Raw genomic sequence first — 24,336 nt, 5'->3', positions numbered from 1 at the left:
CTGGAGGATCAGGTCTGTTGCTTTGGAATTCCCTTAGATCCTACGCTGTCCCTGGATCGTCAGGTGATGGTGGTAGCCCAGACTGCATTTGTACAATTACGCTTGGTGTGCTGGCTGCGATGCTTCCAGAGTCTGTCTGTCTTGGGGCTTGTCTTGATGAAGGATTTTCCCCATGGTGGATTCGCAGTAGCGGCAGGTCATCTACATGATCATGCAGCCGCCATTGTGTAGCCATCCAGGGTCAAACCTCAGAAACTCTGTTGAAAAAAAGTCAGGCACTTACCCCGACTTTATTTCAGCGGAGGCGTGTCACAGTCGATGGCGCCCCATGATTGGTCACCATCAGCTGTGACAGGGAAGGGGGCAGACCTCCAGGAGCTCAGGAGAGCCCTGTGCCCTGTGGTAAATAATAATAAAAATGCAGGCAGGGGGGGGGGAGAGGAACGGGCAGCCAGAGGGAGGAGAGGTGGTTAGGGCACCCTGCGTCCCTCTCCTCATACTCCTTTGGCTGCCTTGTTCCTCCCCAATCCCTCTGGTGCTCAGCGCCCGGCGGGATGCAGATGTCGGGAAGGAATGCAAGTGCAGGAGATGGTGGTCTCATAACTCATTGACCCCCCACCTTAGGCCAGAACAAGTGTGTAAAAGCACAGGAAGCAGAGGCTGCGAGGCAGAATTTTTATTTTTACCTGCTCTTCGACTTCACCTCTGACTTTTGGATTAACAGACCCAAGGATTTGGGTAACTATGAATCTCTTTATGCTTTTAGACTTTGGGACTTTAGAGTATTCTTCTGATTTCTGAAAGTTGGGACTTAAAGTATTTCTAGACTTTGGGACTTGGAGTTATTTCTGAAGCTGGAATTTGAAATTATTTCCAAGTCTTGGATGTTCTCTTTCACTCTCTTCTGCTTTTACTCTTCACATGCCTAGAGGAACTTAGTAATGCTTCAGCATAGCTTTTAGATTCAAATAGTTTGCAGGAGGAAGGATAGGGAGGGTTAACTACTATGTTTTAGTATAGTCAAATGTGTTTTAGTTTAGCTTTAAACCCCAAGTAGTAAACAGAAGTGGATAAGGAGTCATAACAATGCTAGAAGCGCAAGCTGTTATCTTATTAGCCAAGTTTGTAATACCTGCCTTAGCAACTGCAATTCTTTTAATTAATCTTGTATTTGCATTTCATTCTCTTTTCTTGTAACCACAGAAAGAGACATTGTATACTTATATAACCACCATGCCAATTGTTTAATTTTGCAATTTTTACAATAAATAGATTCTTATTTACAATCATGTCTGTGGTGATGCTTCTCAACTGGGATTAAATGTTTGTCTGTTTGGATTAGCACTGGTTACCCACTGGGGTGTTACGGACCCATTTGGTGTAGGTTCTGAGGTTAACAAGGACCAAATTTACAGGGGTGTTTAACCTCAGGCCTGCAGGCCAAATCTGGCCATCTTGGTGTCCCAATCCATACTTCCGGAGTTTCCCAGATGCCCACGCTCTTTCCCGAACTACAAATTGCTTGATGGCTTTTCAGCTTCACAATGTCTTTCCCCCACTCAGAAATATTGAAATGCCTCTTCTGAGGCTTAGGGCCCATCTTCAGAAACATGGGAGGAAAGCGACATGCTCCACAGCATGATGAAAGAGGTTCTGCTCTGTCAATATTACATGGCAGAGCCACCAGACTATGCCAGGAAAATTTCAGGTGGGGGCTGGCTGGCTGGCTAGCTAGAACCAACTGTCAGCAATGAAAGAGGGTTGTTATCTGCCCCTCTCCAGGCTCCCCCTGTTACTGGTTGTATGAATGGGAATGGGAAGGAACTAATACAGCAGATCTCTATTTTGATAAACTGGCAAAGGAAAGAATAAAAGCTCCAGAAATGCGCAGTTTCAGATATGAGGAAATGTTCTTAAGGTAGGTGTGTGTGTATGTGTGTGTGTGTGTGGTGGGGATAGATTGGAAGAGAAGCAATGGACGAAGAGGGGGAAATGTAGTTATAGGGGGGAAATTGCTCAATTTTGTTTGATGAAGCAAAAATCCCTAATGGTCCTGGACAGGGCCTGAAAACTCCCTATGACAACACCCCACTGTCTGAATTTTGCTCCATTCTGGCAAAGTGTCATTGAGTTACAGCTTCCTATCCGTATTTATTCCAAACATCAGAGAGGCTAAATAATAGAATGTCAGAGAAGCAAAATAACACAGCATCGGAGAAGCTAGTTAACACAACATCCAAGAAGCGAAGTAAGGCAGCATCAGAGAAGGTAAATCACCCAATGCCAGAGAAGTGAATAATGCAGCAATAAGGAAGTGCATAATTGTGACTCTCCGTGGAACAGGCTAGGGAAAGGAGTGATGGGGAAGGGGAGGAAGGGGCAGCCCTATTGTTTGATCATGTCATGGGCCGGTCACAGGCATGCCCAGGATTTAATGCGGAGGAATGGGGGCAATTCGCAGAGCAAGTGCACAGGAAATGCTTTAACTAAAAAGAACATAGTAAAATGACTCTGCAATACTGCAATGTTTCGAGGCATAAGGGGCTGATTGGGTGTGCACTGGCCACAAGGTCATCTGCTGCAAAGGACCTCCTAATGCACTCAAGCAATAGGAAAGCCCCCATCAAGAGAGCCTCTTAGGTCCTGGCAGGAAGAGCTTTAAGCTGAAATAGGCTGGCAATTTTGGTGTTTTGGCCCCACTCACTTTGCCTTTGGCCCCGCCCACTGGGAAGCAACCCCCAAAACTAATGGAGGCTGGTGGCTCTGATGTCTGTGAGGTGGTGAATTTGCTCTGGGTTTCAGCCTCCACTGTCCAAAAGCTTCCCCAAAATTGAATTCAGCCCTCTGTCTGAAAGAGACTCAAACCCATGTGTTCAAGTTTTCCTGTGGAAGTCTGTGTAAACTTGAGCTCTGCTACAGGTTTTGCGGCAAATTATATATATATATTTCCCAATATTTTAAACACTCCAGACACTTGGATGATCACCATTTTATGTGCATTTCATGACTGGCTGGTGGAATACGACTGCTACCACACATAATGGTTTAAGCTGGGTTTTTGGATGTGATCCAGTGAGAATCAGGGCTGCTGTCACTCGAAAGCACTTGAGTGTTATGAAATCTCTGCTGCAAGCTGGTCTGCATCAACAAGGTAAAATGGAGAAATCAGATCTCCTCAGCAAGAATGAAAAGTTACAAAAAGATGTATATGATACCATTTCATCCTTGAGCAATTTATCATCTTCTGCTTAACCTGTAATTCTCCAGTTCTGGCCTTCTGTGCCCCTCTTCTAGTGAAGTGTTTTCATTTTCTATTCCTACACTGGAACACACATACTTTTCATCCAAATGAACCCAAAAGACAGTGTAATTGTAAATTATTTGTAAACAGGAAACATATGATCCATAATTTGCATCCCGTATAAGATGCAGGCCTGTTAACAGTCGATGGTGTGATGGCAGCATATACTGTATATTATTTGTATTTTTTAAAATGTGAATTGACATTATTGATATCACTGTCTGGTTTTTTTCCCTATTTATTGGAGATAGCCTATTTCAGATGAGATAACCAATGCATAACCCTAAGGCACAGATGAGAGCCAAACCAAGAATGTCCTGATTTGTAGCTCTCCTAGCTCCTGCATGATAGTTAGATGTTGCTTCTCCCTTTTAGAATACCTTTATTTAGCTGCCCATCCAGCCATATTTTAGTTTAGTAACTGTATGTCACATTTGGTGTTAAGAAGCCATAGAAAGCTCTGCAAATCTGAACAATGGGATCCAATGGGATCTGTCCTGGATTCAGTCCAACTAGGTCATATGAGAAGCACTCTATGAGAGTCCCAAGGGGTCGCATTGCTGAAGGACAACTCAATATTTTACTGACCTTGTAAGCTGCTATGTGCCAGTGTCGTGACACAGCAGCATTATGGCTTTTCCTTATTTCTCCTGGGCACATTTCATTTCCCCTGCTGTATGCATGCCCAAGAAATGCCATCTATCTCAGCAACCGTGCATACAATGTACATTTTGCAGGATGAACTCAATCACTTTTGAGCAACCTAATGTAACCTTAAAAATAACTGATTGGGGAAACATAAAGGTTAAAACAAGTTTAAAACAAAAACAAAAAACCCAGACTGGAACTTGACACTCATCTATATGCTTGGTATTACCGCAATGCTATATACAATGGCAGTGCAGTATATTGGATTTTGACTCCTTTTGACAGGTGCACCTATTCTGGATAGCATGTACATTTGACATACTTCAGACAGCAGCCAAAGCAGGCATGCCCAGGGCTTTAATAACCACCATAGCTCATTGAAATGAGATTCGGAAAGGAGCTGGGACATCCAATCCCAGCCCATGAAAGCTAAATGTAACTTTGAAACCTGATGCAGTTCCATTAGCACATAATTCCCAACACTGGAGCTGTGCCAAATCACTACCCCGCCTATGGTGCTGTAAGGTTCATTGATTATTAGAACCAGGAATGCAGAGAAAAGAAATTCGATTTACAGCTGCCTTTGGAAATACTTTTCCAAAACCAGTTTTAATGTTTGTGTGTCTGTGTGTTTCAAAGTGTTTGGTGCACAAATTTATTGTTGGCTTAAAGTTCTCACTGTTGATGTGTACAGCAGTCCGAAGTTTATGGGGACTGCTCAAAGTGTAAATTAAGCCTATGAAAGTACTTTTCTCTGTTTTATATAGGAGGGCAGATGTCAGAGAAGGAGTTGGGGCCTTTTATTGTCAGAGCATTAATGCTCACGGCATTAATTTTGTCATGTTTCTTTGGCTTTAATTTGACTGAAGTCTTTATCAATGATCAAACAGCTGACATGAGCCTTTTAAAACTAGTCACTGTCAACTAAATCAACATTGAATTTGAAGAAATCATATATATCAAAAGCAACTTCAGTTCTCTGACAGCCAGTCCTTACGTAGTCAAAATGGCCTAAAAGAGAGCAGTGGAGTCTGGTGGCTCCGATGTCAGTAGGGCGGTGAATCCGCTCCAGGTTTCACTCTGAAGCAGTCAGAACTCTAAAGGAGCTATCCAAGCAAAACACCTAGGATAGCCCCTTTAGAGTTTTGATTGGAACCCAGAACTGATTCACCAGCCTAATGACATCAGAGCCACCAGCCTCCGCTGCAAGAGAGGTATCAGCAGGCTTGGGAGAACCCCAAGGTTTGCAGAAAAACCAAAACGTCTTTGTGTGTGTGTGTGTGTGGTGTGTGTGGAACCCTAAAGGGGACACAGACTAAGAACAAGCCAGTGAGGACTAGGGCCCTTTCTACACCTAAGGATTATCCCAGGAAAATGGAGGGATTGCCCCCGCTTGCTCCCGGGATCCCCTGTGTGTCATTTACATGCACAGGGATGATCCCGGGATGATCCCTGGAAAAAAGACAGGTGTAGAAATGGCCTAAGTAGGCTCAGTAGGCACAGAATGCAGGCTCACGTGTGTGTGAGGGAGTCAAAATCTGCGGAGGGTGAAAGTACTAGAGTGTCTGAAATCCTGAACAGAAGCACTCGGCGCTGCAACATCTTGTTGCAGATCCCACTGGTAGAATTTATATCATGAAAGTATATTTAGTCCTGGTGATAACTATATGAGAGATAACTATAACATCACAGCACCGATTTAGTCTCAATTGTACTCATTGCCTATTCATTTCTGAGACCAATTTAAAAGCACTAGCCCAGACGGAGAGCTCCTACGGCTAACAATCAAAAGGCATCGTGCAGCTATTCCATCTTAGTTTTCTTAATGGCTTTTTTCCGTTAAGAAAAGAAGCAGCAGTGGGAAAGCATGGGAGGCTTACAAATGGAAGACAACGAAGTTTGAACCCACCATAAAGATCCACGAAGGAGGCAGTGTGATTGCACAATAAAAGCTTCATCCGAAAGCCCCTCTAGTCCTGACCCTTGAAGACCTTAATGGTCAGAGCCCCACTCAATTTGCCTCAGCTGTTGGGTTTACTTCAGAGATCTTGCTTTCAGGCCCACCTCCATTGGCTATCAGGGGTCCCCAAACGTTTTGTGTCAGTGGGCCCATTTGGAATTTTGAGAGTGTTTTGCAGGTGCCCTCTCAAAATGGCTGCCATGGGGCTGGGGTTTCCTATTCATAAAATGGCTGCCATGGTGAGTATGCTTGGTCACTATACACTCACTTTCCAGAAGGCAAACTGGTGAGACTAAAAGAAAAGTAATTTGCTCAAGAACATAATACAAGGCAGAGGTGAGGTCCAAGCTCCAAAACAAACCACTCTATTGAGCCCAAATAAAGATGGTGTTGGCAGGCAGCACTTCACATCGAACACGGCAACCTCCCAGCTTAAAAAACAAATACATTAAAAATCTTAAGAAATAAAATTAAAACCAAGTGGGCATCAGGTTGAAGCCCCCAAGTCTATATCTTATGTTGTGAACTAAACACCTGTTGACTTTTCTGCCACAAATTTGGCATTGCAAGACAATTTTCATAATGCTCTGATATGGTGAGATTCCAAAACAGCATTTAAAATTATGCTAGGATGTGCTGGGTTGTGATCTCTCAACACATGTCAGAACAGATAATTTCACGAAGTCAATATTTGAAAAGGACAGGGCTCCTGTATCTTTAACAGTTGTATAGAAAATGGACTTTCAGCAGGTCATTTGTATGCATGCAGCACATGGTGAAAAAGGAACTTCACGTAACCTTTTGGGGTATGGTGAACTCACTGTAAATTGTCATTTATAGGGTGACCATATGGAAAGGAGGACAGGGCTCCTGTATCTTTAACTGTTGTGATGAAGAGGGAATTCCACCAGGTATTGTATGCATATGACACCTGCTGTAATCCCCTCTTAATCACAACTGTTAAAGATACAGGAGCCCTGTCCTCCTTTCCATATGGTCACCCTATAAATGACAATTTACAGTGAGTTCACCATACCCCAAAAGGTTACGTGAAGTTCCTCTATGTGTTCTTGTTGGAGAATGATCTAAAAGCTTGTCTGGAATGTGAACTGAGGGCAACATTTGTGTCTAAATGCAGCTATAGTTTTCTGGCTGGACATAGAGTTATGAAAACATTGTATAGGCTTCAAGGCAAATGTAGAATTAATGGAAGTGGAATGCAGCAAGTCTTGCTAGACAAACTCTACTTATCTAAAAGGATGAAGACAAAATTGTCTCTGTACAAAATGATATAAATACGTATATTCCAGATTACATTACCAATACATTATTTTTCTGTAACTAACAGGAACTTTTTCTATGCATGCTGAGTAAAAGTTGCTCATTCACTGTACCAGTAGATAATTTGTCTGAAGAAGAACAGAGGTCCTCAGTATCAGAACACTGGAATTCTGACCCTGCATACAATTGTTCACTTCTTTTTAATTTCTGAAATGTCTTAAGTTAATGAGATGACAGACCCCCTAACTGATGAAGAATGGAAGATCTCAGTAAATATTTATATTATGGTAGCTTCCAAATTCCACATTTTGTGCATGTAACTTAACAGTGCTGGTTGTTGTATAAACACAGGAAAGAGGCATTTCCAACTAGGGTAATAATTTCTGCAAAATGTTTACCTCTAGGGTCACTCATCATAGTTAAAAAACAACCAGAAAACTATTATAATCTCATGGCTATTTTGTACCCTAAATTAAAATGAATGACAATAACAATTTCCAATATATGGTTGTTACTAAAGTAGGGTTGTCCATCAATAGGGCTCCCTTATTAGTCTGAAAAAGGTCTGAAATGAAATAAAATGTAATCAAGTAGACTTGGGGAATTAATTGATTTGGGGAATAACTTAACCTAACCAAAGTCTAATGCCTTCATTTTAACTCATATGGAATTTGACAACCAATTGGATTATATTCCAATTGAATTCATTCTTTTGGTCCGGAACACTACCCCGTGCACTTATTCATCTGAAATTTGGCGGGCTTGATCCCCTCAGAAGGGGTAATATCCTGAAAATTTAATCCACTAACAGTTTCCTCTTTAGAGAAATCAAAACGTAAAGGCACATACCAAAAAACCCCCACCCCTCCACCAATTTCTCTATAATTTGGCAAGTGTAATCCTCTTATAATGGACTACTATGACTGCCAACTTAATCCAGTTCTGACAAACAAAAGAGAGCTATAATTATTTGTTGATTTCTAATGATAGTCAATGAGAGGCACAAAGATTTGGATTTCTGAATTGAGGTTTGGATTCAAATTAGTGTCAATGTAGGTGGCCTTGGAATTGGTCTGAGCTGAATCAGGCTGCTTTCCAAAGCTCCAAGTTGTGGTCCAAACCAAATCTTGTGGTCAGTGAAAACCTTTAATGCAAACTTGTTAAATCCTGGATTGTTTGGTGCTTTACGCAATAATATATACAATTCTGCAGATGTGTGAAACTGCAGACAAGGTTAAAAGAGTGCAGAGACAAACCGGCTCTTTTACAGGGCCTGGTTTTCACCTTAAAAACCAAGCATCATTGAACTTGGGTGAACTGGAGTGAATGGCTTGCCTAATTGTAGTGAATCACTTCAGATTTCATCATGGTTTTTATTATCCTTTCAGGAAACGTAGCTAAGAAAATGCATTTCATTTTGTGTAGGTGTTCTCTCCTTTCAAGCTTGCGTCTATGCAATTGTCCCCTTCAAAAGTAAATGTATTAGTAGGAGGGAGACTAAATTCTCCTTATCACGATGAAATGCCACTAGAGAGCTGCACTGTGAAATCCATGTAGGATTTCATCTTTTAGGCTTTTAAAACAATCACGACAATTTTCAGTGTCTTTCTTTTTGGTTTGATGTGGCTTGATGCTTGGGAGCAGGGCTGATTTCAAGGGTAGGTATGGATGGCACTTGTCAAGGGCGTACACTCCAGCAGGGGCCTACACTGAACTCACAAGAGGCCCTTGGATTTGGTCCTCTTCTTCACCATTGCAAACTGCTTGTTCCTCTGGCCCAGACAATGATGATGGTGAGGAAGGAGAAGTAGTAGATGCCACTGCTTACTTGCTCACTGGCTCTCTGCTTGTCAAGCAAGCAAGTGCTAGCAATGATGAGAAAGAGGAGGAGGAGCAGCAACAGGATTTGTTGACAAAGATGCGAGAAAGGAGACTCACTGAGGGAGGTCATCCATTGAGGATGTCTCACTCAAGGGTCCTCAAAAATATGGATCTAGTACTGCTTGTGAGGGTATCATGGGTGCTATAATGGCCCAGTATCCTCCCACCCACCCCTGGATTGACTTTCCTTTAGAAAAAGTGGAGGCTAGTGTCCTCAATTCTGGTGGTGTTGTGAATCCATTCCGGGTTTCAGTAAGAACTAGACAGAACTCCAAAGCAGCTATCCAATGTGCTGAACCCTAGCTCTGAAATAGGTTCAGAACCATGGATAGCTCCTTTAGAGTTCTGGCTGGTTCCAACTGAAATCCATCTTGGATTCACAGCTCCACCAATATCAGAGTCACCAGCTACCACTTTGGGAACATATCTAAAGCCGCATCCACCTGAAAGGTGGGAAGAGTCTGGAAATGGCTTGACTTGCTTGAGTTAAGCAGAATCAAGGCAAGGAGAGGTTCCCAGAAAAGGAGAGGAATGATCTTGTATCAATGTGCCTGGATCAATGTTCCTGTGAATCTAGCACCACCTTCCTGAGGGCTTATTCTGTGCCCCCACAATACATGCTCAATCTGTACATGAATAAACAGACCATTGCTAGGCTATCACAAGGCCCTTGTTATTTACTGTGTGGTCTGTGCAGCACCATGTACATCGATGGTGCTATATAAATAAATAATAATAATAATAATACTCTAACTTTTTAAATAAATGGCCCCTGTGAAAACTGCCCTTAGCTTTACATTGCTAGGGGATGCAGCCGTGAGAAACAGTATTGTTGTTGTGATGGTGTTGACCAGGTGTCCTACTTTAAAGAAGACGACCCTCTATTTGAAAGCCTGTTCAGTCCAAGTCTGAAACGTAAGAAGGCAGAACAGGGGGGTTGGCATTGCCTATCACCAGTGAGCAGCACCTGGACAGCAGACAGAACAGGCAGGCCTACAGGTTACCTGATCAGTCCTCCCTGCTATGATGAAATAGACTGTATTTCTATTTAAATTACAGTGAAGATGTCTAAATGTGCATCCATACATATAAATTAGCATATGCAAATGTTGTGCAACCCTGTGGCCCTCTTTTGTCCTCTCTTTTGGTGATGGATGTCCTCTTTTTTGACAATGTACATAATTCTTATCAAATCCCCCATCTATTTTAATATTGTGTGCCCCCTGTATTTTAATATTGTGAAGCACTGAGAGATTTTGTTACATTCAGTGGCATATAAATGTCACAGATAAATAAATAAATAAACAAACTAACTAACTTTGTTCAGGCATATGGGCCTCATTTTTTCTTGCCTTTTCCATGTACTTCGATGGCTCAGCCTTAAATATGTGGAGGCAGGGGGAAAGGATTTGAGGGAACCAAATGTTCTTCTCAACTAGATGACTCACACAAACAGAGCATTTCACCAAGGCACATAATGATAAATGAAATGAACTATTCACATTATTATTCAGAAAGCAGTACAGCTGCCTATGGGGTTCATTAATTTATTAAGGTGTAGCCAATTGATGCCCCCAGGCATTATACCTGGTACCTCAAAATTATTAAGATTTGTTTTCTGTGCTTTTAATGGGGGGGGGGGAGAGATGTTTTGCATTCAGCGGTGATGAGCAACTGTTACCATGCAGAAATTTGAATGCGCCAGCCATAGTTATTGCTTCACAGCTTAACATCCCAGTGAACCATTTACCATGCAGTAGTTCCGTGACATCTTTGAAATACAAGAACTCATCTCAGCATCCTAAAGCACTGAGGAAGAAACCCTTTCCTTTTTTTAAAATGACACTTTAATGGACCATGTATATTCTGCCACACATAATTTAAAGATGAGAGAATACACTGGGTGTAGAAGAACATACATAAGAACATTGCCTGGACTATATGAAAAGCAAAGTATCAGCCAGGAAATGCAAAGTGAGTTTCAAAGATTTCTTTTTCATGGAGTTCATTTTTTAAAAAAATTGTTTACCCTTTGTGTGAGATGTCAATCATGGCTTTTCCCTTTAGCCATGATAAAAGAGTCTTCTCTGATGCAGAAGCATTCGCCTTCGCTATACAGCCAGGCTTCTGATTTAAAGGCACTGTTTCCCTAAAGTAACCTCATATGTAATCTGGGAGCCTTCAGAGTTAAGCCTTCATTTTGTATGCCTGAGATAGTCTGAATACTTGTCAGGGATTCATTCCCGGACAGGGGAGTAAAGGAAGTCAACAAGCAATCATATTCCCATTCCATAGCATTAACACAGTTCCTCTTTCTACTTGCGCCTCTGCCACTGCTCAGCAAGGGGTAATAACACCGAGAGGGTTATCTACTCAATGATGTCTAAAGATAGTAAATGGCATTGTTTATTTAGATTTTTAATCCTCTCCTTCTGGCAGAGGCACAGGAGTTGTTTTGGAAGGGATATCATAGTATTGGAAATAAAATAATGTTAAAATATCTTAGCAAACATAGAGTTTAAAGACAACTCTACTCACCCACTGCCTAGACAGCTGTCCATCAAGAGACATAGGCACAGACAAAGTGAGTTTCTCTAAACAAGCGATTTATAGCACGCATGTGATTGGCCACTCATGGAAGTTTGCGGGTTCATTACATATAATCATAGAACAGCAGAGTTGGAAGGGACCTACAAGGCCATTGAGTCCAACCCCCTGCTCAATGCAGGAATCCTCCCTAAAGCATCCCTGACAGATGCTTGTCCAGCTGCCTCTTGAATGCCTTTAGGGTGGGAGAGCCCACGACCTCCCTAGGTAACTGATTCCATTGTTGTACTGCTCTAACAGTCAGGAAGTTTTTCCTGATGTCCAGCTGGAATCTGGCTTGCTTTAACTTGAGCCCGTTATTCCGTGTCCTGCACTCTGGGAGGATCGAGAAGAGATCCTGGCCCTCCTCTGTGTGACGTTGTCAGCGTCCAGGGCTTCTCTTGCACTATCCCCTGAAAATTGCAGGTTTTAAAGAACCAGAAATAATGTGGGACTATACAAGAAATCACACCATCTCCCAGTGTGTAATGTTGCCGTTGCGCTATAATTATGCCACTAGATGGCACTGTCTCATTAAAGTGAATGGAGCACATGGAGCAAGCAGAGAGAGGAAGTATTCAATTTCAAAGCCCGTGGCCACCCGTGTAATGGCACCAATCGCATTTCAGAAAGAAAGCAGATGCAGAAAGCCATGGTAGGGATATATAGAGAGAGAACCTCAGTATCTCTGTCTCTTAGAGCTGTAAAACCTCACAGAATTGGATTCTGAGATCCTCCAGAACCTGGGAGTTATCAGTTGCACTTCTGGAGGACCAACCTCTGCTCTAGGGAGCTGGATCATAACACCACATTGTTAAGGGTGAAATGTTGCATCAACATTAGAACTGAGGCTTCTTATAGGGAAGTGTGGTTAGAGCTGTGCATGGTCCCCCCAATTCACCTCAAAGTCTGGTTTGGAACCCTTGAAACAGCCCTGATTTCACTCAGGGTGCTTCAAGGGTTGCCCACCTCGCCTCAGTGCTGAAGCTGAGGTGAGATTCAGGGCCCCCGAGGTGACTCGGCCTTGCAAGTCCCTGGGTACCAGCTGTGCAGCTGGTATCCAGTAAAGCCAGTAGCAAGGCCAGCCGTGAGTCCTTTGGACTCACCTCCCTCTCCCCACTCCCCCTCTCACCTGCTGCCATCACCATCGCTGCTGCCACCATTGCCTCCTCCTCCTCCTCACTCCTGCTGCCATTGCCACTGCCACCATCGCCATCACCACCGCTGCATCTGAGAACCAGGCCATGATTTTAAGATATTGCACGGGCTCTGATTAGTACCTCTGTGGCCATAGTTTGTGGCCACAACTACAGTGGCCACAGAGGTACTAATCAGAGCCCGTGCAATATCTTAAAATCATGGCCTGGTTCTCAGATGCAGCGGTGGTGATGGCGATGGTGGCAGGAGTCATGCAGCAGTAGCAATAGCGAGGAGTTGGTGGTGATGGCGCCAGGAGCGAGGAAGAGGTGGTGGCAATGGCATCAGGTGAGCAGGGAGAGCAGCCCAGTGCCACTCCGAAGCACCCTGAGGTGCCCCGAAGCTTCTGTGCTGATTGGCTTTGGCTTTGGGGTGCCTCAGGCTGACCCAGAACCAACTCAGAACGAAGGCGAGGCGGGCCGAATCAGCCCGCCTTTCCTTGGTTTTGGGGACTCGGTCCGAGGCTCCTTCCTGGCCAGATCTACACCAAGCAGGATATAACACTTTGAAAGCGGTTTGAAAATGGTATATGGAATGTGTTATAGGGCCCCAACAGTTGACAGTGCACTTCAATACCATTATAAACCAGTAGTGCAGATCCTGCCTCTGTTAACAATGAACAGCTGTATGTGGCTAGAGGTTTCCACTTTATCAAGAAGCCAAAGGGAGAGTTTTTCAAATGGCTCACTGATTTCAATATTAAGACTCACTTTTTAGACCTTATCCCGTCCAAACTGGCTCACAATATATCGAAGCACAAAATTTACGACATACTACAAACCACAAAATCACAGAATAAAACTCTGACTCATCTAAAGATATAATAGCAGCAAAAACTAAAAATAGTAGCAGAATAAAACAGTCTAAGGGCACAATCTTTTTTTAAACAATTTTTTTAATGAAAAGAATACATACTTAACAACATCATCACTCTGGAAAACAGACAAACACAATATCTACTGAAATAAACAGCACATGTATATTTTTTATTTTATTTTTTCCTTTTAATTTTCCTTTTCCTTGTTTTTCCTTTTAATGTTTCTTTCTAATTCAATTAAGCTTCCTTCCCCTAGTAATTATATCAATCAACTTTTTTCTTTTTCTTTGTTTATTATACATATCCATATAATTGTTGGTTTGATATTAAGTGTTAGGGGATTGTTTGTACTCATTTTCTTTTCTGTAACACTATATATATAATCATACTTAACAACAGCATCACTCTGGAAAACAGGCAAACACAATATCTACTGAAAGATTACAAGTATTCTTTCTAGAAACCACCCCGTTTACATCAAAAACAGTATACCCATACTTCATGTTTAAATCACTTTGAAAACTTCAAACGCAAAACCCAGTCTTAATTCCCTCTAATTAAGAATCAGAATTGTCATTTAGCATCCACTAAAAAGAATAATGTTCCAATGTATTTAAATTGACGTAGCATGCTGAATGTGGGGTGGCAGCCTGTAGCCCATGCTGGGAGTTGTACCCCAACACACCTGGAGGGCACCTGGCTGGGGAAGGCTGCTCTAGCCAGTAAGAGCAGGTCTCCTAGTTGCTCTGAGCAGGAAACAAGGCTGAATCAGAAGGTTTTATGGGGGAATGAAACCTAAGAAAAGCCCTGCTGGAGCAGACCAAAGGCCTATCCAGTTCCCTGGCAAGCGCATAAGCAGGACCTGAGCGCAATAGGCTTCTACCACTGTTGTTTACCACCAGAAACCAAAATTCAGGGGCATGCTGCCTCTTACCCTACGGGAAGAATACAGACATCATGACTGGTAGCCATTGATAGCTTTATCCTCCATGATTTGTCCAATCAAAGAGTGTGTCCTGATTCGCTTTGGCCTAGTGATGCAAGAAGGTTTCCTTGGGAGCTTGTTTGGAGGTTCTAGCATGTGAGTGCATATAGCGTGGACCAAAAAAGGGTACATTCCTTCCATCTGAGATGGTTGTTTTCTTCCACCAAGCGTGCAGCTTCAGGAGGGCTGAACATGGAGTGTTGAGGGAGTAGGGAACACCTACCTCAACACATGCTGGTGATAAGATCAGGTGACAACCTCTCCCATGTGGATGAGACCAATGGGACATGTAGCAAAAGGTGCTAAGAATTGGCTCAAGTTCAGATGAAGCTAATATTACTGTTATTGAAATGACAACAAACAGGTATACAGGGGATTAGGAAAATGTGCTACCAAATTCTTTTGAGCACATACATGTTATTAGCATACAGAGAGTGTACATTGATGTTTTTGAGGGGGAAAGACAAAAATAGTAATACTGAGGGGGGAAATGATAAGGCATCTGAGAACGTGAATCAACTGCAAGTTCTACCAATTAGGAAACCACAGAAAAGGTTGTCTATGGCAAGAGAAGGGAGAGTAATACAGGCTATTTTGGGAATGCCACAGAAGGGGCCATGCCCCATGACACATCCTCCATGAGACCACCTTTCTTACTTACTTCAAATCCCACCTCAAAACTCACCTTTTCTGTGTAGCCTTTGGCGGAAAAAACCTCTTCATCCCAATATCTTTAACGAAACCTGTGCATCTGAAATGACACCTTCTTGGACTTGATGGCCTTTTAGGCCCCTTCCAACTCTACTATTCTATGATTGTATGATTCTGTTTACTCCGTCTTCCATTTCCCTCTCCTTCCTCATGTCTGTTTTGAGAATGTAAACCCCCTTAGGACAGGGACCTGTCAAACCTGTTCTTTTCAAATTGCCATGTACATGGATGACATAAAAGCCACAGCCATTTTTATTTTAGACCATAGCTCAGTGTTCTTCTCCCCTGTCTCATTTATTTCCACAATGCCCTTAAACAAAAAAGTAGGAATATTTTAATAAAAACCCATCTTTGGCAGCCTTCCCCAACCTGGTGCCCTCCAGATATTTTGGGCATCAACTCCCATCAACCCCAGCCAGCATGGGCCAATGGGGTTGTAGTCTAATACATCTGAAGGGCACCAGGTTGGGGAAGGGAATTTGTGGAATAACAGAGAATTGTGCTTATAGAGCACTAATATAACCTCATGATACTTTGATGCTGCCATCCTTGCTTGAGAAACGTTTTGGTATAATGCATTGCATTGTGTTTTCTTCTTCTTCTAAATTATGGCCACCAAAGCTGAACACTAGGTGTCACATTTAGATAACCTCAGACACTGTGAACTTACTGGAGGGCAGGAAGGAGGACTTTTTGATAAGTATTATTACCAAGAAGGAGCCAAATACCCAACCATTTCAATTATCACATCTTATGTTGCCCTTCTGATGACATAGAACTCTCTTGAAAAACAGGCAATCTATGCCAAAATCTCATTGGTTTTAAATGCCCCTTCACTGGGTGCGTGGCCTGGGCTGGAGTTTAGAGCAGCTCCCTAGCCGTGGAGCTACAAAATTTAAAAAAGCTCCAAAAGACCATACCTGGGGCTAACTCTATGGTCGTTACTGAAAAAGCTATGCAGTCTAAATCTGAGCCTTGAAAGACAAGCCTTAGCGGCAAAACTGGTGCTGCCTCCAGGAAGTCCTAAAGGGGAATATGCTGGAAGAAACTGCTTAGGAGAAGCTGTACACTCACTGAGGTTGCCCCTAAGGGTGATTCTTAGTGCATTTCAAACCCAAGTGAGTTGCGCAGTCAGTCCCTAAATTCAGTGCTGGCATCAAGGGTAGGTTGGACACCTGCCAAGGGCCCACAACCTAGTAGGGTCCCACTGACAAGAGCCTCCTGGACTTGCTCTTCCTCTTCATCATTGCAACCTACTTGCTCATGGGCCTTTTGCTCTGGCCCAGACAATGGTGGTGGGGAGAAGGAGCAGCAGCAGCAGCAGAGGCCTACATGCTCACTGGTTCTCTGCGTGTTATGCATGCAAGTGGCAGCGATGATGAGAAGGAGAATCACCACATGTGGTGACAATGGCAGCACCGTCTGGACTCCTTATAAAATCCTGTGAAGGAGGCAGGGTGATGGAGTGATAAAAGCTTCATCTGAAAGCACTTTACAATGGAGCAGAGGAGGACCAGGTTAGCTGGCTTGAGTTCCTTCTAAGAGGAAAAAAAGATGGAATATAAATGTTATGATCAATAACTCGATCTACAGGCAGTTCCAGGGAGGATGCTCTCAGCCCAGCCCGGGGTCCTGCTGGTCTAATGGTGCCACCAGCTGCCATGAAGACTCACAGATCTCCTGCAATGTCACAGCCTGGGCAATTTGCTGCTTTTAAGGAAGCCACCAGATTTTTCCTCTGAGCAGACTGACCACCAACCTTCAGCCTGGCTGTTGGAACTTCTGCACTTGACAGCTGCAGAAGTGATCTGAGCATGCCCCTTAGGGCTTGCCCAGGGACTCCATAATCCTGTTGGTAACATTTAATTTATATGAGGGGTGCCAAAAAATCAGCAAAAAGCAGAAGTCCCCCCCCTTCAATCCTATGTGGAAGTGAAAATGAAACTTACATATGGTTTTGGCTCAGTTCTAAGTTTAACCTAATGAGCGTGTGACTCTGCTTACCTTTATTCATCTCCAAGTGGTTTTCTGTGTCACACAGATGTATTCCCTGATGTTTCCCTTCTACATAGGTCCAGTTATGACATTCATGGACCAGTGCTGCAACCCACATTTGACAGAAGCAGGTGCAGAAGCAGGTTCTTCTACCAAATGAACTGGAGTAACAACTCAACAGATATCTGAACTGGGCCATACTGAACACTATGTTGGGTCACACTTTTCCAGTCATGGTAATGTTGGCTCCCGATCTTACACAAGTTGCCTGAACGCTACTCTATAAATAGATTAAAGACTCAGGAACAGCTGCATTAGTGCAGACTAAATGCTTTCTCTTCTTAGGTTTGTGATTTTTAAAATAGTTACATTTAGAAAAGTGGGCAGTGTCTTCTATCTATATTGTGAATAAAGTCATGAAAATATTTATGTCATGCTATATAGACTTCATTTGATTTGAGGGGATTCTTTTGGGAGGAACCCAAGGACCCATCTACATGGACAGAATGTAGTGTTGCTATTGTGTAAAATCAGAATACACCAGTAGGTGTATCAAAGTCACATTCTTTGTAACTGAAAGACCTTCCTTCTAGTACAAAATTGGGATTTTGTTTTCAAAAATTTCTGCTACTGAATTCCTTCTTTGGGTATTAATAATGACAGTCATGATCATCCTGTATACATTTTTTAATCATAAAGTTGGATTAAAATATGCCCTCTCTGATTCTTCTAGGTGCTGGTGAAGCTTGAAGTCAATAGATGGCACTCTGTCCTTGAACTAACGAGTTGTGATGTAGGCTAACACAACCATTGGTAGCCATCAACTTTGGGAAGTGCTCTCTTTATTTGAGGTATTATGGTTCTTTCCACAAATAATGCTAAGAGCACTTTTTCGTTTGGATCTATCACTTCCCTGTGTTCCTAATGTGGACTACAGAGCAAAAGAGACCCACTTTAATGTACCATCTAACCGGTAGATTATTAAATTGTATTACAAACATGGGGAGTACCAAAATCTACATGCCAAAATTATGCACAACTCTCTTGTGACCCTGCAGTCTTTTGGAGAAGAATATGTGCCTGAGTCTGCAATCCTACACACCCTTACCTGGGGGTAAGTCCAAACAAACTCAATAAAGCTTACTTCTGAGTTGTCAGGTATAGGATTGCACTCTTAATCAGATTTCAGTCTGGTTATTTATTCTCTGCTGTACTGACCTATATTTTCTCCTGTAATTTCAGAACAAATGCCAACTTTCCACTGTGAAGTGTTGCTGATGTATTGCACTGTTTCTTAGCACCACGAGATGCAAATCCTTCAGCGCAGACAGGGACGATCTGTCTGCCTCCTGCCTGTAAAGTGCACTATGATCAGAACATTCCACCTGAAAGGAGTGACATAAATGCAACACTTCAGCCACCATCTGCTTCGTCTTCTTGAAGGTGTGAAGCATTGTCACAAGCTACAGCCATACAAATCCCAAGACTCCCACACACCTCTAGAGGCTGGATGTAAGACAATATATGTCTGGCATAATTCCATTAGAATGCAAGGCATGATTCTGACCCTGTCAGGCAAGGAAAGGAATGCAGTAACATAATCTAAAAGGAACTACAGATGCACCTAAATTAACATTATTGTCAATTTAAGAGGGGGGGAAATCTCACAAGGAGATGTTGACCTTTATGAGGGTTGCAGCATGGAAATTGACAGCTAAAATGGGAAAGAACTAATTTATTTATTTATTTATTTATTACATTTTTATACCGCCCAATAGCCGAAGCTCTCTGGGCGGTTCACAAAAATTAAAACCACAAAAAACATCCAACAGGTTAAAAACACAATTACTTTTAACACAGGTTAAAAACTAATGGATCTCTCAATTGAAACATGGTACCATTTGTTTTTAGCTGTGTATATTTATTGTTTTATCTTGTATGATTTTATCTGTATGCCGCCCTGACATCCTAATGATATAGGGCGGGATACAAATGTTTAAAATAAATAAATAAATCTTTGCAACATTATCTTAGCTGGGCAACTGATTAAGTGGATTCCAGCACAAAGACAACAGAAAGAAACAGACACATTTATTAAAATGTGGTTCCAATGTAATGACTTTATTAGCAAACAAGAGAACCAGCGATATCTGCCGATGATTGATGGAAAACTGGAAAGATACACCCAAATGATAGTCAAGCACTAAATGCCCCCGATGAAATTTTCTAATCAAATGTACTGATTCTATGACATCTAATAATCTGTGATGATTTTTTGTTGTGAACAGTGTGAAAAGTGGCAATACATGCTAACTGAGGCAGGAGAAGTTTTCTGAGTGACCATTAAAGCATCAGTATGCAATATCCACTGAACAAGTTTAATCTGGGGTGCCTTTCAGTCTTTGAGCTTTATCACACCAGCGTTATATTGTGCAATCATTGCGAATTGCATCCAAAGGACTCAGAAGTTTTCCACCTTATAATCTGCTTTGATTGTGAAGTACTCCCATGCAGCCTGCCTTAATTGTGCAATAAAGCAAAAAGATTCGCTGTATTTAGCCCCTACATTTTGAGCATATCTTCTGAGCTGCTGCTGGGGCGCAGGAGCAGGATTTTAAAGAAATGCTCACATCTGTGTAAGCTTTAAAGATAAAGACACCAAAATTGGCATGGTAATAGATATTAGGGAGAGCTTTAAGCACACCAAATTTGGATTGAATTGGGTCATCCGTTGATTTTTTTATGATTTTTTTTACATTTCCCCCCTTAAACTCACTTCCTGGTATGCAAAGGATCACTGTCACCCAGTACAAAACCAACAACAACCGTGAAAGCTTAGCGCTACGGGGATAATCCGAAGGAAGCAGGTACGTGGGATGAAGCTTTTAGTAACAGGTACATATTTACACACTGATGGATCTGATTAAAGTGCCTTTTGAAACAGACACAGGAGTATCCCAGTGTGGAATTTCCAAGAGACTGGTAGAAATCACCACACCTATTAAAAACTCCTCTATCCCGTTCAGACAAGTATTTCTGAATTCTGATTTGGATCCAGATTTAAGCTGGATCAACTGAACTGGCAGAAGAGGATTTCCCCACCCTTGCTTTCTAAGGCAGCCCTTCTAGCCCTCTGAAAATGCTACACAGAGTCAGGAGATTCTGCTCAATGGGGTGATATTGGGGGGCGATCTCCTGAAAATTGGGCAGAAGGACCTTACTCAAGTGGAGCCTTTCCTTTCGCAGAGGGCCCCTTCTTCTAATGGAAGGCAGTCCTAGATCCAACCCATTGTCTATTCTAAAGAACGATACTGGTAGGTTATGATTGTCACTATCTAGGATATTGCAAGGCCAGATCTATACCTTGAGCTCCTTCAGAGGGGGCGGCGGGGAGATCACATTCCCTTACGGTTGGCTCTGAAGCTGCAGTTCTTCTGCAATAAGCTGCAATTACATGGTGGAAGAGAGCAGGAAGAAAAGCAATCACATGGCCCATTCAATTTAGTGGGACAATGCCCTCTAGTGGTGTTTTATAACAAAACTTCTCCTGCACATGGCAGGAAATAGCGACAAATGTCACTATAGGTCAGAAGAGCGACGTTTTTTGGAGGATTATTTTACGACCAAAAATGGCGGAAGGAGTGGGAGACCAGCAGGAGATGCGGAGGAGGACCCATGTAGTTCCGTGAGTGGCCAGTCACGACCGTGCAATAAAATGCTCATCTGAAGAAGCTCCTTGTGTCAAATCATTACAAATGTGGAATAAAAAGCAGGCTATAACACTATGAAAGTGGTATATGGAACGTGGATTGTGCCCCAACAGTTGTCAGTGCACTTAAAGCAGTAGTGTAGATCTAGCATGAGGCTTATTACCTCACCCACCACTCCTATAGATATATCATTTCTGATACATTGAATTGTAGCCACATTGCAAGAACATTTTACGTTTGTATATATTATTTTGTATCACAGTGCATTTTATAATAAGCAGCGCATATTAAAAGCTAGGGGTGTGCACGGACCCCCCCAATCCGCTTCGTGGCCCGATCCGGAAAATCTGGATCGGGCCCGATCCTCTTTGCGCCGCTCCACCCGTCTCCCGCTCCGCTCCGTGGAGCGAGATCTGGCTTTGCTGTTGTCACTATATGGACGGCGGCGGCAGCGCAAGAGAAACCACCCACCCACCCCGCCCCCTTACCTTCCTCCATCGCGGGCTTCAATTGAGGCCCCGGTTGAAGCCGGAAGAGGCCTCGGCCTTCGCTTCCAGCTTCAACCAGGGCCTCAATTGAAGCCTGCGATGGAGGAAGGTAAGCGTCCTTCCTCCCTGCTCCCTTACCTGGTGCTTCCGCCACCACCGCCGCATGGATGGCGCCGCCGGCAGTACCAGATTAGTCCCCCTCCCCCCCACTTACCTTCAGGCGAAGCTCCGGATTGAGGCGATCCTCTTCGCCTCGATCCGCAGCCCCCCTGACTCTCTTCGCCTCCGCCTTTTCCGGAGGCGAATTAGGCCGCCTCGCTCCTGCTTCTCTGACCCGAAGAGAAGCGGAGCACATCCCTATTAAAAACACATTGCAATTGCTTGGCCTGCTATTTTGTGATTAATCTGCTTTCATTTCTGTTTTCAGTTGGGGTAACTCCTTGGTATTGGGGCTGAGGTTGGTTTTGATTGAGGCGTGACGACAACACTGTGAGTAGGCCTCTTTTCCTTCCTTTCTTTTTGCCCCTCCTAGATGTTTGGAATTGCAAGCTGACCTAGCAGAACCACTGCCAGCTTGATCTATTTGGCAGATTTGCCCCCTGCTCTTCAAGTTACATGATGCATAACTCCTTCTTCCTTTCTTATTCCTCAGCATGTTTTCTGCCTTGCCTTCTTCTGAGTCTCCCTTGCCGTCTCCCCTGCTTTAACAGCCTCAAGAAGACTAGTTCAATATTGAGCAGCGGCCACTGCACTGATCTTGGAGCCAGATCTTTATGCACAGTCCAGCCACAATGCCTTATTGTTATTGTTTTCATCCCAGTAGAATTACAACAATTTATTGCATGTTATGAAATGACTCATTGTAAGCTTAAAAATGCTGCCTTTTTGTTAACGGTCTTTCTTGATGGTGGTGGTGATGAAAAAAGAGCTTCTGCTAATCCAGTGCCTAACATTCTTGGAAATGAACAAGACAACTGGCTTAGAAAAGTGTGAGCCCTCAGTGATCAGCAGGTGAAAAGCACGTGGAGGCAGGCTTCTGAGAGCGTTTCCCTATCTGGATGAGGAACTGCACAGGTAACTGACACTTGCCTGCCTGCCAATCCAGTTGCCAACAACGTATAGCTGTTTCAAAAAATTGGCAGTTTAGTCCCCCTCCCCCACTTCTACTCCTTGCCAAGCAGCTGATCTGCATGGTTGTCTATTTTCTGATAGGTCTATGCTAAGCACACTTCACGTGATGATGTCATGATACTATGCAACCAATCAGAGTTTGCTATGTGATGATGTCACTGAGGCTAATGAAGCCAGCTGAGACAGAGCAGTGTTTCCTAGACTGGTCATGCTGATGATCCCAGCCAATCAGAAGATTGACTGTCATTGCAATAAACAGGTTTTAAGGCTAGATTCCCACCCTTTAATATGATCCTTAAAAATGGAGAACTTCTTTTGCTTCTCCTTAAGCATTCCCGTTTGGCTCAGCCCTAGCTGCTAAACCCCAGTGCTCAGGCACCTGTGATGCTTGCGTAGACACAATCCCATGAGTGCTCCTTAGCATAATCAAAACACAAGTAGAGGTGGAAGGAATCACATTTTCCCAGCATTATTTCCCAGGATCATTGTGCTTTGGCTAGAGCAAAAAAAAAAAAAAAAAAAGTGATATTACTGCTCAAACTTAAGTGCTTCCCTGAAAGCAAGATGTCTGTTTCTCTGGTTCTTTACAACAATTCTGCACTCATCACACTCTTCACAATGATCCCTGCAATCCAAACGTATGAGCTGGCGGAGCTGGCACTGATTCCTGCCAATCAGTATGATAGAAGTCAGTACAGAAGCCGGCCCATTGTGTGTATACATTTATATACTTATATATCAGTCTTCCCCAGCCTTGTGCTCTCCAGGCTAAGGCCAGCTGATGCGCTAAGCAGATAATGGTGCCCCCTTGGCCCTTCCATTGCTTAGCCGGCAAGACATTAAGGCCATGGCTAGACCAGGCCTATATCCTAGGATGGTCCCGGGATCATCCCTGTACATCCAAATGACACACAGGGGATACTGGGAGCAGGCAGGGACGGCCCCTCCATTTTCCTGGGATAATCCTTAGGTCTAGCTAAGGCCTAAGACTCAATAAGTGCTGAAGTTGAAATAAGACATTAAAAACTCAGTTTTCTTCAAGGCCATCCCCCATGCCAGAACACACAACTATATTGAAAATAAACTGTTTTTTATTATATTTATTTAACACTAAATAGCAGCAAGCAATATAAGCCAATTACTTACTTGTAACTAGGGCAACAGAAAAATACAATTTTTCATCACTGTTTTATGCCTTTTTAATAAAACTGTTATAAGGGGGGAAATGCAAATGCAAAAAATTATTGGAAACTATTTTTAATCTGGAATTCCTTAAAATTAGATGGCTACAGCTATGGTACCAGTACCGGTACTCTGTGGTGCCTCCCTTCCATTTGTGCCCTAAGCATGTGCTTATATTGCTTAAAGGTTAATCCAGGGCTGTCTCCAGGTGTTTTAGACCATTGGCCATACTGGCTGGGGCTGATGGGAGTTGAATTCTAAAACTTCTAGAGAACACCAGGATAGGAAAGACTACTCTCAAACCAACGTGGGGTTGTCCTGGAGAAAAACTACCTCTTAATCCCCAGGACACTTGTGATAGGCCCAGTTGTTCACAGTGGAACTGAACTAGGAGGCGTGGTGGATGTCCCCACTGCTGGAATGAGCTCCCACTGTGCAACCTGGAAGCGTTTGGGAGAGTGAG

The 24,336-nt window shown here is 43.1% G+C and overlaps 1 protein-coding gene across 1 annotated transcript in view; it reads right to left on the bottom strand.

Moving 5' to 3' along the window:
* TNPO1 (transportin 1) overlaps window positions 1–17,407 on the bottom strand; it is a 96,404-nt gene extending 78,997 nt beyond the window's left edge. The window contains exon 1 of the mRNA XM_063127920.1: window positions 17,372–17,407. The gene's annotated coding sequence lies outside the window, so the exon portion shown is untranslated. The remainder of the gene's footprint in view (window positions 1–17,371) is intronic.
* Between the last annotated feature and the right edge of the window lie 6,929 nt (window positions 17,408–24,336).

This window comes from Elgaria multicarinata, chromosome 6 (assembly GCF_023053635.1).
Source record: "Elgaria multicarinata webbii isolate HBS135686 ecotype San Diego chromosome 6, rElgMul1.1.pri, whole genome shotgun sequence".
In the NCBI taxonomy this organism is placed as follows: Eukaryota; Metazoa; Chordata; class Lepidosauria; order Squamata; family Anguidae; genus Elgaria; species Elgaria multicarinata.
This window is presented reverse-complemented; position numbering and strand designations above follow the sequence as displayed.